The sequence below is a fragment of the Mobula birostris genome, chromosome 14 (genome assembly GCF_030028105.1).
Source record: "Mobula birostris isolate sMobBir1 chromosome 14, sMobBir1.hap1, whole genome shotgun sequence".
NCBI classification, from domain to species: domain Eukaryota; kingdom Metazoa; phylum Chordata; class Chondrichthyes; order Myliobatiformes; family Myliobatidae; genus Mobula; species Mobula birostris.
In genome coordinates this window covers 17,648,871-17,661,294 of record NC_092383.1, presented here as the reverse complement: position 1 = coordinate 17,661,294, position 12,424 = coordinate 17,648,871, and the positions used below count along the sequence as shown (strand labels likewise).

Below are 12,424 nucleotides of genomic sequence, written 5' to 3'. Positions count from 1 at the left end.
CAAACCAATCCTGTTATTGTTTCGGTCAGGATCACTTATAAAAACGACCTTAGATGCAATGATTTTTCTTGCCGGAGAATGCATTCTCTGAGCATATTTGACCAGTTTTTATTTTATCTTTGTAAATAAGGGTTTTTAGATGACAAGTATTGTCCAAGAAAATAATTTTATTTTCTATTTTGGATCTTAACCTGCAACAGTTTATGGGCTTACTGAAATCCTTATGTTATAGCATCACATACATTTCTAAGGGAATTTAATCTTTTGATCTAAGTTTTATGTGGCTAATATTCTGAAACATGATAGAGACAAATTCATAATACATACCTGGAAGCCTGTAGTGCATTATGTTTTCATTAAGCTATATACTAAAATGATTTTCCTGTAGTTATTTTAACATAACTCCATAATTCTTACGAAATATTATTTTCCCTTGTCTTCAGTTGTTTTATCTTCATTACTAACTCAAAAGAAGAGAGCTACATTCTTTGAAAAACAGAATGTTTCTTTAAATTAATTTATTCTGGTCACTTACATTATGGAACAGACCATTGATCCTGTGCATATATTATAATCCGCTGAGCTGCTTCCCATCATTCCTCATCTAAGTCCATCAGTGTAACTCTCTAAGCCCTTTTCCCTCAAATGCATGGCCCCTGTAGGTCTTCCTGCAAAAGTTACTATAGAATGAATGTCAACCACCCAGTACTGCTGTGAACTCTACATTTTCACAATTCTTCTGCATTCGCAATGGAGTTTCCATATAGACATATTTGTGCCATTCAGTCCAATGAGTCTACTCCACCATTTACTCCCCAATTTATTTTCCCTCTCAACCCCATTCTCCTGCTTTCTCCCCATAACATTTCACTTTTGGTCAAGATGACTGAGCTGTGGTCTCCTTTGAGTCTGTGGCTCAGACTTAGTTATAATGTAGTTGTTTTTTTTTATTTGTAGGGATGGTTTTGTGGATAAAGCAGGGAGCTGGCAGTCACATTAGGGTTCAGAGACAGGGATGTGGGGGTTATGCAGGAGTCCAGGCCTCTGCTCCACATTGGAAAGCAGGCAACAAACTTCTATGGATGTTGGGCCAGTAGACCAGCGAGGATGAGGGCTGTTGGCAGCCCCAGTTCAGAGAGTTGTTAATGGGTTCTGGGATTGGAGTTCCATGTGGGCAAGAGGCATGAAGTCCAGTGAACCCCCCTAGCAAATCATTGAGATGGGAACTTGAGCCTTAGTATTCAGGTGCCATCATCAGCGAGACATGAGTTCGAGGCCTAGTGTTTGGAGTCCTATCACTGGCGAGACAAGAGTTCGAGGCCTAGTGTTTGGAGTCCCATCACTGGCAGGACAAGAGTTCGAGGCCTAGTGTTTGGAGTCCCATCACTGGCGAGTCAGGAGCTTGAGGCCTAGTGTTTGGGGTCCTATTATTAGAAAGTCTGGAGTTTAAGGCCTTGTGTTTTGGGACCTCATTCGTCAGCATCAGTGAGTCCTGAGGTCGATACTGAAGTTCAAAGCCTGAAGATTGATCGGAGGACCGGAAGTTGAGGCCCGATGGCTGGGACTCTCAGACCAGGGTGCATACACTGGGGAAGTCGAAGCCCAATGTTTGACAATCTGCTGGTTGCTGGAGATGACTGTCCTGGGATTGGAGAACTGTGTATGTGCATGAGTGGGTGGAAGGGAGGAACAGGGCTTGTTCTATTGTTGTCGTTTTATTGTTTGTTATGTTCTGTTTTATTGCATTCTGTGTTCTGCCAAGCATTGTGGATATGCAATGCTGGCACCAGAAATGTTTCGCAAAACTTGTGGGCTGCCCCCAGCACATTGTTAGGTTGTGTCATTTGTTAATGCAAATGATGTATTTCAATGCATATTCCAATGCACTTGTGATAAATCAAATGAATTTGAATCTGAGTCTGCAAAAATCTGCAACTTCCACTTTAAATATACTTGGTGACTTTGCCTCCATAGCCAACTGTGACAATGAAACCCACATATTCACTACTCACTAGCTAAAGATCTTCCTCCCCATCTCTATTTTAAAGTGGTGTCCTTCTATTCCGAGGCTTAGCTCTCTGGTCTTAGACTCTCCCACAAATGGAAACATCTTCACCACGTCCACTCAATTTAGGCCTGTCAAGAGGTTTTTTTTGGTGATTGTTCAATACTCGTACCCTCTGGTGATGTTCCTCCTTCCATGTGCAAGCATTTGCTATGCTTCTGCTGTGAAAATGTTTAAAAACATCCATTAGATCACCACTCATCTTCCTTTCCTTGACGGAGAAGGATCTCAATTTGCATCATCTCTGAAGGTCAACAGTAGATGGCTCCTTTGTATGTTTAACTCCATCCTTATTGTTTCTTCCAAAGTTTGGTATGCCATGGAACATGCATCAGTGCTTTGATTTGAAAGTTTTTGCACTTCTAAGTCATCTTATTGATTTTATGCCAAGCTATTGTCTATCAACTGAAAATGACTGAGGAGTTTTCTACAGCTGTATTTTGCCTTTCCACTCTACAGGGTAATTGCCAGACACAGGCTCACAAATGAGTGTCGGTATGCTAATACCACATCAAACATAACTAAGAATGGCTTGTTTCTGATGCCGTCAAGATTACCTCTTCAAAAGATCTGAAGTTCTTTGGCTGTCTTCCTCATCATGATCTCAATCTCCCACTCAAGTGATTCTGCAGTTGTCTGAAAACTTGAGCAACGCAGACAAAATGACGCAGGAACTCAGCAAGTCAGGCAGCAACTATTGCGATGGTATTGGGTTTGATGTTGGTGAGGATCTTAAGCCCTGGCTATCCGTTATAGATGGCTGTGGGTATCCTCACCAAAGGGAGGTTATACTGTAGCCACCTACTCTTCAAAGGCTAGATCACTTCCTTGTTTATCCTCCATGGTGAGTTGAGCTGCCAACATCCACTATTTGAACAGTGGGTCCCCCTCCCTACCAAGGAGAAGATTCTTCCAGCTAATGGAATAGTTTAAACACAGTTCATTTATTTTGAGTGATACATGTTTAAACTTAGATAAAATTCTTAATGCACATTTACAACTCACAGAGGATTTCTATCTTATAAAAGACTTCCAAATTACAAATGATTTCTAAAATACAAAGGATTTCCAAAACACAGGTACAATTCCTATCAGCTAAAAAGACATGCCAACCAGTTGCAGATGAATGAGTCGTGCATCACAGACATTGAAGGCAAAGAAATGGATTCTAGTCACCCCATCTTTCTGTCATTCTTCTTGGTGTTCCTTGACCATTCCTAACAAGCATGACTGCTCTTTTAAACTTTTTGTTGCCAATTGGGTGACTTCGCACACATGTGGTATTTTAGCAAGTACCTTTTCATGCAGATCTAAAGGCTTCTGGCATCAGAGATCCCAAACAACCACAATTATAGCTGTGAGGGCTGACTCTCTGAGTACGCAAATCACCTAACTATTGATAAATCAGCTATCTGATGTGCTAAGTGAGAGTATTAGTCTGGTATGCAAGCTTCCTTGAATTAAACACTTTAGCCGGTGTTGTCTGGTTTGATGCAGGCCCAGTTGACATTATCCCATTGTTTTACACTGCATTTCTTGAGCAGCCAGCCCCGTGCTGTGGACCAGCAGTCTGTCCTTTATTTAAAGTGCTGTTTGTTTGCAAAGCTGTCCTTTTAACTAGTCTGACCATTGCTTGCAGTTTGCATTAAGAACTGAAGATTGGCTCTTGTCTATAGCAAGAAGCTGATCTAAACCAATGATTGGTTGGGAGTTTAGCTAACTCAGAAACAACTCTTTGACCCCCGGAAGTGTCAGCTGCTGTGTTAGAAAGCTGATCTTGGCAAAAAAGCTCCCCCATCCCTGGAGCATGAATATCCTTCACACTATGGAGGGGAAGAAGCAGTTAATGTTTTGTGCCGAGACCCTTCATCAGGACTGGAAAGGAAAGGGGAGAGGCCAGAATAAGAAGGAGAAGGGAATGAATGTAAGCTGGCAGGTGACAGGTGAAACCAGATGGGTGAGTGGGGAGGGGGGAATGAAGTAAGAAGCTAGGAGGTAATAGGTGGAAGCAGTAAAGAGGCTGAAGAAGAAGAAATTTGATAGGACAGGACAGTGGACCATGGAAGAGAGGGATGGAGGAGGGACATCAGTGGGCGATGATGGGCAGGTGAGGAGACGATAAGAGGGAGGGGAGTGGAAACGGAATGGGGAATGGAAAAGGAGAGAAGAGGGAGGGGGGAATAAATTACCAGAAGTTAGAGAAATCAATGTCTCAGGTTAGAGTCTAGCTTTGAAACTGTATTTCTCATTATTTGTACTAGATAAGTACATAATCATCTTAAGGAGAAGACCATCTTAACTTCAGTTTGCTGACATTCTCCAGAATAGTGTTATTTTAATGAATTGAATCCCTTGGTGAGCTCTTGCCAGCTGTTTTGTTCCTCGAGGGCAGAATCAACACATATTTTCCTGAGCATAAAACAAACTGCTGGAGGAGCTCAGCAGGTCGAGCAGCATCTGTCAAGGATTGGTAGTTGATGCATTACTCTGCCTCCGAAGATGCTTTTGAGTTCCTCCAGCTGCCACTTCCAGCATCTGCAGCTTTGTATCTCTACGTATTTTCCTAACCAGTACGAATTAGTAACTTCCAATATTTCACCTGAGAAAATGGAGAAAATATTCTATTTTCTCTATGATGATCTCTGTTCTGTTGTGTAATTTTCATGATCCCATTGTCTATCCTTAATCGCTTGCTCACACACAGTTTAGTACATCCTCGTGAGCTCTTGGGGAACTCTTGTTTTCAGCTACATTATGATTAATTCTTAGAACACAGTTCAGGTATTCTGTATTTAATCCTAGTTGCCAATAGTTTCTTGTTCACTTCACCCAATTTTGGTGCTTTTTGAAAAATCAATCTTACTTTTCTGGAAGTTAAGATTTGGTCCCCTAATCTGAGGAAAGACATCCTTGCCATAGAGGGAGTACAAAGAAGGTTCACTAGATTGATTCCTGGGATGGCAGGACTTTCATATGAAGAAAGACTGGATGAACTGGGCTTGTACTCATTGGAATTTAGAAGATTGAGGGGGGATCTGATTGAAACATATAAAATCCTAAAGGGATTGGACAGGCTAGATGCAGGAAGATTGTTCCCGATGTTGGGGAAGTCCAGAACGGGGGGTCACAGTTTGAGGATAAAGGGGAAGCCTTTTAGGACCGAGATTAGGAAAAACTTCTTCACACAGAGAGTGGTGAATCTGTGGAATTTTCTGCCACAGGAAACAGTTGAGGCCAGTTCATTGGCTATATTTAAGAGGGAGTTAGATATGGCCCTTGTGGCTACGGGGATCAGGGGGTATGGAGGGAAGGCTGGTGCAGGGTTCTGAGTTGGATGATCAGCCATGATCATAATAAATGGCGGCGCAGGCTCGAAGGGCCGAATGGCCTACTCCTGCACCTATTTTCTATGTTTCTATGTTATTATTTCTATATTATCTGAAATACAATTTGACACAACTTGCCAATGATCTGTTTTATTTTGACTGAAATGTTCACACTTGATGCATTATTTTTGACAGCAACCACTTAGACTGAAGCTGCTTTTTTAAGAAAATGGTTTTCCCCTTAAACTTTATTTTCACAAGTGCTTGAACAGTACCTTGATTATCAATTTATGCCACTAGTTTTCATTCCTGAAATATGTCATATGCACGCTTGCCATGTATGCATTGAAGACAAATCTATAATTACTTTTGGAGTTCAAGTTCAAAGTAAATTGCGTATATGTTGCTATACACTACCCTGAGATTTATTTTCTTGTGGGCGTTCACAGTAGAACAAATAAATACAATAAAATCAATGAAATTCTATGCACAAAGATTGACAATCAAAGTGTAAAAAAGACAAACTGTGCAAATTCAAAAAATAAATACTAATAAATAAATTGAAATAAATAATACTGAGACCATGAGTTGTAGAGTCCTTGAAAGTGAGTGCCTTGCTGGAATCAGTTCAGACTTGAGGTGAGCAAAGTTATCCATGTTGGTTCAGGAGCCTGATGGTTGAGGGGTGGTAACTGTTCCTGAACCTGGTGGTAGTGTGGGACCTAAGGGTCATGTACCTTCTTTACAATGGCTGCAGTGAGAAGAGAGAATCGCTTGGATAGTGGGGCATGCTCTAGGATGGGTGTTGCTTTCCTGTGGCAGTGGTCCTTGTAGGTGTGCTCAATGGTCGGGGGGCGGAGGAAGATTTTCCTGTGAGGGACTGGGCTGTCGCTACCACTTTTTGTAGACTTTTCTACTCTTGACAACTAAACTTGAAACTTGGGCATTAGTGTTTCCATACCAGGCCGTTTCTGCAGAACACTCAGTCAGTACACTTGTGGCTGTACATCTATAGCAGTGTGTCAAGGTGTTAGATGACGTGCCACATCTGTGCCTGAAGCTCGGCCTTTGTGGGTACCCTGTTTCAAAGCATAACTGAAGGAGTGAAAGCTCTGTCTCTGAGATGCAAAGTTACGGTGCGAATTGAAACCGTGCTGGGATATTTGATATCGAGAGACGTCTCGAGATAAGGCCTTCGGTTTCTAGTGCCATAATTATCTGGCGGCTTCGACGGTTTTGTAGCAAATATTTTATTTTTTTTTCTATTACTATTTTTAGAGAGACAGCATGGTAATACGCCCGTCTGGTCCAATTGCACCCATGTGATCAACTAACCTACAAACCTGTACATCTTTAGAATGGGGGGGGGACCAGAACACCCTGATAGAACCCATGCTTTTATGGGGATAGCATACAAACTCCTTACTGATATCGGCTGTTTGTGAAACCATAAATCCTTGTACAGTCCAGCATTACTGTAACCTGTAGTTAAAAGAATATAAAATCTATTGTGTCTTCTTGAGATCCGAAGTTGTTAATTTGCCAAATAGTTTCCTTTTGTGCAAGAGTCTCTGGCCATACAAAGCCATTTAATAATATTCCAAACATGTTCATTTCCAATAATGCAGGAGTTGTTTAGCGAACATTGAAGCAGTTAATCTTATAATAGAACAGGGCAACAAGGTCACCAACTGGCTGAGAAGGTTAATTGCTCCAATTTCAGAAGCTGACAGGGCACCAGTTATCACCAATAAGAAATCTGAGGACTGCAGACCTAGAAATCTGGAATAGAGAGGGAGAATGCCTTCAATACTGAACCGGTCAGCTGGGACCTGCAGAGGGATAAACTCAAAAATCGAATGGTTGTTAAATATTTATAGAGTTAGGGAAAGGAGATGTGGTGGAAAGCCCCAAAGTCTATGAGTACAGATGATAGAAAACAAAAAATAATTTTTTTTCTCCTACATTGATAACTCCTCAACACCAATCTTATGCTTCAGTTCTCTTTGCCGTCCTATTGTGCTTTTGACAATTTTCTCCTTTGTCATATAATCATTCCCCTCCCCTTCTCACCGCAGATGACTTATAGTGGAGTTGAAAGTAGAATCCTCTCCCATTTCCTAAGTGGCTAATAGCAATAGGTCTTTCCCTAGAAACATTTGAATGTTGCAGCCTACCGCTGTAACTTAATCAAGTGAAAAAGTTGGGCAGGTTATGATTCCTTGTCTGCATGATGTTTAAACCAAGATACTACTCTCTTTCAACAGAGTTGGTAATAGATTGTTTTGTTCCTAGTAATGGAATTTGTGGGAATCAGACCCATCTGTGGAGTTTATGATCAGCACCTGCTCTTCATAGCATGTTTATAGAGGGAATTTCCACCAATGCATGATAAAGGCAGAAAATCCTTCAGCCACTTTATTATGGTATAGTTTAATGTAAATTTCATCCACCAAAGAATTGATAGTCGGAATCACTCTCGTCTGGATGAAGGAACAAAATGCTGGCAGAAATCAACGATGGAGGGAAATGGACAGTTCACATGATTAGAAATGTCGCCTGTCCATTTCCCTCCATGGTGGTGGCTGACCTGCTGAGATCTGCAACCATTTTGTTTGTGCCCCAGATTCCAGCACCTGCAGTCTCTAGTGCCTATGTCTAGATAGAGTTTAGAATGCAGACCCAATCCCATGGAGCAATCTCCAGCCACTGAGGACTTCAGAGTATTTGCCTGTATCCCAACGACATCTCGAATCTATGGAATTTATACTGACCACTGCCCCCCCATCGCTAATCCTAGATCAGTCTCTGCACCACTCTGCTGTGCTCCATGACAAAAGCAGAGCACAAGATGTAAGCATAACATTCGGAAATCCAATAGCAGAATGCTGTTCTTTACATTCTAAATTAAGAAGGATTCGCTTCATGGAAATAATTCATACTGCCAAATTAAACTCTGGTGAATCTGTTTCTTTGTCAGTTCAAATCCCTCCGATCCATTCTATCTATCTTTCTTGATGCCAGAGTCATTAATCTCTGCACCTGTGCACTGTGGTGATACACAAGCTCTAAACATCTCAGCAACAAAGATTTTTTGTAACATTCTGTGCCTACTGTGCTGTCAGGAACATCACATCCATTTTATTTAACAATTTCATATTATCAGTAAAAATGGTTTTTGTTACTGGTGTGCCAATGCCTCAAAATTACATGGAGCTTTGAACCACTGATGTGTGGTGGGCCAGCGAACGTTTTATGTTGAAACTGCAAAATTCTGCAGCACACACGCAGGAAAGATTTTAAGCTCCTGCCAGCCCTCCCCTTGTGAGCTATGAAGACATTCAGCTTGTTTGGATCTGGAGCTGGGTGTTATGTGGTGGTGGGAGATGTGGGTGTTATGGGGTGAAGTTGGAGAATTGTAAGGCAGAATGGTCTGAAGGAACAAAGGAGAAGGTGTTACTCAGGTGTCTAGAAGTTTGAGGTGATTTGGACTGGGGTGGGCTTTTTTAAACAGCTGTCAGAGAATGGTGGGAGCTTCAGTCAGACTGGAGAGGTGTTGGGTTAATGGCCCAGTCTGGTAATTGAGAGGGTGAGATCAGATGAGGAAATCAGAGGGTGTGTGGTTGAGGCAAGTCTGTGTAACTTAAGGGAGAGCCACCAAACCCGATAAGTGCTTAACTTGAAGAAGACCAGTGAGAATAGGATCCCCCTTACTAGACTTCAGCCACTAGCTCTTGCCCAAGAGATCTCTTCCTTAATGTCTGGCACAAAGGCACATCGAGTAGTGTTGTTGGTGACCAAGGTCCAGTCCTGATCTCCGATGCAGTGTGAAGGTTGCAAGTTACCCTGCAATCCACACCATATCTTTTCGGTGAATGGGACACCTCACAGCCCAACCATGTGTGGGTCGATAGGTTAGTTGTCCACCATGAACTACCCCTAATGTGTGGTGGCATGGAAGGTGGGGGTAAAGTTGATGAGGTTAGGGGGCATCAATTGGGATTAGTGCAGGATTATTCTGCTTGATGGTCAGCACACTCTTGGTGGGCTGAACAGCCTAATGCCATGTTATATGATTACGTGAAACAATAGTCATAGCGTTCTGAAGGCCTGCTTCTGCATGAGTGGCCGATATCATCCACTGGCCACCCATCTAGAATTACAGACCAAGCTTCTGGCTGTGCATTGCCTGCCACTAGTGATGCTGCAAAGAAATCGGTTCTCCTGCACATCAGAGACCCCCACCTTCCCCCTTGCCTAATCTCATCTATCACCTGCCAGTCTGTGCTCCACTGCATCACCACCACCACGTTCTGCCTCCTTCCTTTCCAGTCCTGATGAAGGATCTTGCCCCGAAACATCATCTGTTCATTTCCTTCTATAGATTCTGCCTTACTTACTGTTTTCATCTGGCGTTTTATATAGAATGCAGAATATTGAAAATGGAACATTGCAGCGCAGTGTAGGCCCTTTGGCTCACGATATGGTGCTGACCTTTTAAACGATTCCAAAACAAGTCTAACTCTTTTCTCCCCCCATAGCCTTCCACTTCCTTTTCATCCATGAAGCTACCTAAGGGTCTCTTAAATGTCCCTAAAATATCTGCATCTACCTGTCACGAGGTTTAGATATGGCCCAAGTGCAGAGTGAGGGACATCGAAGCGGGTCGTTAGTTCACAATCTTTAATGCAAACAGTGTTAAAAGGAAAATGAAACAATAAACGCTTGGCCAAACAGGATCGTTAACTAAAACTCTCAAATGGAAAACAAAGTCTACACTGCGGCTGAAAAGAACATCTAAATATTAAATGAATACCGCTAGTCTTCAGAGTCAGTTGACTCGACAGTCCAATTTCTCAGGCAAGGCTGAATGCGAACAGGCAGCGAAGTGTTGCTGTGCTCTTCCCAGATCTCGACAAGTATGGAGTTAATCATTATCACAATTAGATAATAATTAGCTGACGTGCATATTCACAAGTGCAATTGCCGTACCTACTGCACCGCCGAATCTGCGGTCGTGACACTACCACTATAGACTTCAGGAGAGGGAAACCAGAGGTCCATGAGCCAGACCTTATTGGAGGATTGGTGGGTGAGAGGGTTAGCAACTTTACTATTTCAGAGGACCTGTCCTTGACCCAGCCTGGAAGTGCAATTGCGAAGAAAGCAAGGCAGCGAGGGTTGTTTAGAGACGAATAAAGGGATGCCTTTGATTCAAATCTGCCACCCCATTTTTTGTGGCATCTTCTGAAGAGTTGGCACTGTATCCAGTAAAAGCCACTGCCTTGCAACACTAGAGACTTGGGCTCAATCTGGACCTCAGGTACTGTGTTAGTGCAGTTTGCACATTCTATCTTTGAGTTTCCTCCAGCCTAAGAAAGGTGTGCTGGTTGGTAGGTTAATTGCCCACTGTAAAATGCTTCTTGTGTGCGGGTAAGTGGTTGAATGTAGGGGGTGTTAATGTGAAAATGGGAAGAGATGCAAGGGCCTCTGGTGCAGATGGATGACAGAGGCCTCTCTGATCTCTGGGCTGCCAACAGGGACACACCCGGAGATGAACATCAAGTGTGGGTGGCAGATCATCAACTCAGTTAAAGACGCCCTTAGGTCTGCCTGAAAATTGTTGGTCTGCCAGCACAAAAGACATCAGTTGAGGAAATGCTGCCGAAAGGCACATTCCAGGCTGCAACAGTACCTGCTGAGGGATGCTTAGGCTCGGTGAGGAGAGGCCACAGTGTGGGGTTCTGGTAAGATGGCGGTGTGCACAGGTGCAGAGGCTCCTATGAGGTCAACCAAAGGTTTTATTGCCTTTTTTAAACATATTTTTTATGATTGCAAGACCCTGCTGGACTTTAAGAACTTAAAGCACTGCAGGTCCACCCCGTGAGGGGGTTGCTTGTTGGCGAAGTGGGGCTTGGTGCAGAGAGGTGTCGGTGTACGAAGGGGACATGCAGTCTAACAGGGAGTGGTCTCCTCCGTCTCTTTTCTTGTGATCACAAAACCCTGTTGGGCACGAGCAGTGTGGAGTGCTGCAAGTCCAGTCCTTTGGTTTATTGGCAAACGGCGGCGGGGCTGTGTGGACGCGGTTGTAGTGAGGACTGGGCCTCAAGCCATGGCGTCACCTCGGTCGCAGCCGACAAGCAGGAAGGTGTTGGAGATGGACCCATCACCAGACTGCTGGAGGCAGTGTGGCATGGCGTCCATGCTGAAGTTGTTCTGCACCCCACCCCAGTGTTCGCTCGGCAGACTTGGATTAGATGTGTTTGTGTGACTGTATTTAGTTTTATGGCCTTGTATGTGCTTGCTGTCCTATCTGTGGTATATGTGCCTTGTGCTGTGTGTGACTGTTGGTACCGTGATTTGCGCCTTGGCCCTGGAGTAATGCTGTTTAGTCTGCCTGTATTCGTGTGTGGCTGAATGACAATTAAACTTGAAGTTGAACTTCTGCAACTGGAGAGGGAGGGGCCGGGTTGAGTGAGGAAGCCCCTCAAAAATTGTACTAAAGCACCACCCGCAGGGGCCACATGAATAGCAGCAGTACTATTGATGTGTAGGAATGTAACAGAACGATACTGAAAAGCATTGACTATGTATGAAAAGGCATTGCATGGCTTAATTCTTGTAAATATTTGTTTTATTGTGAATAATGTGTATTTCAATTTTTTTAAAAAAAGATAGGAAGTGTTGTGGTGTGAACGAAGTCACTGAAGGGACACTGAAGCTAGTAGATTTAGAGATGTTTACTTGGCAAAAACGTGAGACATTCTTCGAAGAAGAGACCTGCCTGACCTAACATTACATGACACTTTTTTATATGCTAAAGATCAAAGGTAACAGCAGGACAATTCTATAGTTACAAAGTATCTACAATGCTTCCTTTGAATTACATATAGTTTTCACACACCTCCATCGCACCCACACTCCAGACACCCAAAATGAATGTTAATCCCCACTGACTCTAGGTTGCATTCATGCATATGCAGGCATCTGAGGTCTGAGGTGAGTGTTTCTTTGTTTGCGATTGACCCTGACC

At 43.1% G+C, this 12,424-nt stretch overlaps 1 protein-coding gene across 3 annotated transcripts in view; it reads left to right on the top strand.

Moving 5' to 3' along the window:
* The window catches only part of agbl1 (AGBL carboxypeptidase 1), a 248,374-nt gene that overhangs the window by 205,233 nt on the left and 30,717 nt on the right, over window positions 1-12,424 (top strand). The window lies entirely within an intron of this gene.